The 2,679-nt window shown below is 38.3% G+C and overlaps 1 pseudogene; it reads left to right on the top strand.

Moving 5' to 3' along the window:
• The first annotated feature begins 830 nt into the window (after positions 1-830).
• LOC144228160 (small ribosomal subunit protein eS1 pseudogene) lies at positions 831-1,634 on the top strand (annotated as a pseudogene).
• Positions 1,635-2,679: the final 1,045 nt, after the last annotated feature.

Genomic DNA, 2,679 nt, shown 5'->3' with positions numbered 1-2,679 from the left:
CATTTGTGCTAGAGTAAAGCAGTCCTGCAACACTAGTCACTTTGGGGAAGAAATTAGTGGAGATGAAAGAGTATGGACATTAGGGAGACAGAGAGAGGCAAACCATGAGAGACTCTCAAATACTGAGAACAAACTGAAGGTTGTTGTGGGTGGGGGAGAAGGGAAGGGAGGTGATGGGCATGAAGGAGGGCACTTGTTGGGATGAGCACTGGGTGTTATATGGAAACCAACTTGACAATAAGCTATAAAAGAAAAAAAAAGAAATAGTAAGGACATAGCCACTCATTGTGATAAAAATACTGTTCACTTGGAAGAAAAGACTCTACTAAATTCTGGAGATAATGATGATGAAAGACAAAGCAGCCTTGATACAAAATCACATTGCGAGAATTGTGGATTTATGTCCTTTAAATATGTATATTCCCACTTTACTTTTACTTTTGCGGGAAAATGAGTCTCAAATCATAGGACTTTTAAATTATGCAAGTCTTAACACCATAAATCTGTTGCAGATATATGATACATTCAAAGTCAAGATTAGCTAAGCTATGCGTTAAACACTCAAAAAGAGACTATAAAGGGCGCTTAATATATGTAAAAATATTCAGAGAGGAATAATCTATTCTATTGCTATGAAATAAGGCAAATTTTGTGATATTCATTAGGAATATTAAATCTCGATTCAAGAGACAAAAAGAAGTAAAAAGTTATTACAAATATGTCAGGAGGGAAGAAAGCTAATCAAAGGGTCTTGTGTTTTAGGTAATAAGGGAAGTCAGGCTTCATATGGTAATTCTTGCTATTATTCCTCATTAGAATTGGCAGGGGGGAGAAAGGGAGCCAAGAAGAAAGTGGTTGATCCATTTTCAAAGAAAGATTGGTATGATGTAAAAGCACCGGCAATGTTTAATATAAGAAATATCGGGAAAACACTAGTCACAAGAACTCAAGGAACCAAAATCGCATCTGATGGCCTCAAGGGTCGTGTGTTTGAAGTAAGCCTTGCTGATCTGCAGAATGATGAAGTTGCATTTAGGAAATTCAAGCTGATTACTGAAGATGTTCAGGGCAAAAACTGCCTGACTAATTTCCATGGCATGGATCTTACCCGGGACAAAATGTGCTCCATGGTCAAAAAATGGCAGACCATGATTGAGGCTCATGTTGATGTCAAGACTACCGATGGGTATTTGCTTCGTCTTTTTTGTGTCGGTTTTACTAAAAAACGCAACAATCAGATTCGAAAGACCTCTTATGCTCAGCACCAGCAGGTCCGCCAAATTCGGAAAAAGATGATGGAAATCATGACCCGAGAGGTGCAGACAAATGACTTGAAAGAAGTGGTCAATAAATTGATTCCAGACAGCATTGGCAAAGACATAGAAAAAGTTTGCCAGTCTATTTATTCACTCCATGATGTCTTTGTTAGAAAAGTAAAAATGCTCAAGAAGCCCAAGTTTGAATTGGGAAAGCTCATGGAGCTTCACGGTGAAGGTCGTAGTTCTGGAAAAGCTACTGGGGATGAGACCGGTGCTAAAGTTGAACGAGCTGATGGATATGAGCCACCATCCAGGAATCTGTTTGAAATTCAGACATTTAATGGCAACAAATAAAAAATGTTATTTGTGAAAAAAAAAAAAAGAATTGGCAGGGGGATGGGTGGAATGCAAGTCTACCATCTTCCACTGCGTACCATTCAGGTTTCTTTGCCTAAATCCCATCAATGCTTTTTATATTGTAACACAGCTCCAGCATAACCAAAATAACAGTAAAACCCCTCAAACTGCTAATCTCTCTCTGAATCCCTCCCTCCCCAAATGAATTAATACAATACAAAAATCTATTAAAAGATAGAGTCCTGGGGCGCCTGGGTGACTGAGTCAGTTACATGTCCAACTCTTGATTTTGACTCATGTCATGATCTTATAGTTTGTGAAATCAAGCCCTGCACTGACAGCTCAGATCCTACTTGGAATTCTCCCTTTTCCTCTCTCTCTGCCCCTCCCCTGCTCTCTCTCTCTCAAAATAAATAAACTTAAAAAAAACTTTTTAAAAGATAGAGTATTAAAATATATAGTATTCCTATTATATTAAGACATACCAACATAGTTAGGATTAGTACCTGGACATCATACATGTACCCATGAAGCAGAAAGGATTTAATGGAAACTTGCTCAGGCTAGAAGAACCAGAACCTTAATTCATAAGTAGAATCTTAAAATTTTAGAAGAAGAACTGTTTGAAATAATAACTTTGCAGTTCTTAGTGCAAATTACTGATTAAGGCAGTCAGTCTGTGACATCAAGTAAAATAAGTGACAAATGATGATTTAAAAGAACCTGAGTTTATATATCTCCTTTGTGAACTTTCACTATTTCAAGATCAGGAATAGAAACACAACACTTCTGGTGTGCCTAGGTGGCTCCGTTGGTTAAGCGTCTCGCTCTTGACTTCAGCTCAGGTCATGACCTCACTGTGAGTTTGAGCCCCAAGTCCGGCGCTGGGCTGACAGCGCACGGAGCCTGCTTGGGGTTCTCTCTCTGCCCCTGCCCCACTCATGCTCATGTTCTCTCTCTCAAAATAAGTAAATAAACTTAAAAATAAAAAAACACAACACTTTTGAATCTAGAGACAATTTTTTTTTGGTTTAATTATTTATTTTGAGAGGGGCAGGGCAAA

This window comes from Crocuta crocuta, unplaced genomic scaffold (assembly GCF_008692635.1).
Source record: "Crocuta crocuta isolate KB4526 unplaced genomic scaffold, BGI_CrCroc_1.0 scaffold133, whole genome shotgun sequence".
Taxonomy (NCBI): Eukaryota; Metazoa; Chordata; class Mammalia; order Carnivora; family Hyaenidae; genus Crocuta; species Crocuta crocuta.
The sequence above is the reverse complement of the archived record's forward strand: the minus strand, read 5'-3'. Positions and strand labels throughout refer to the sequence as shown.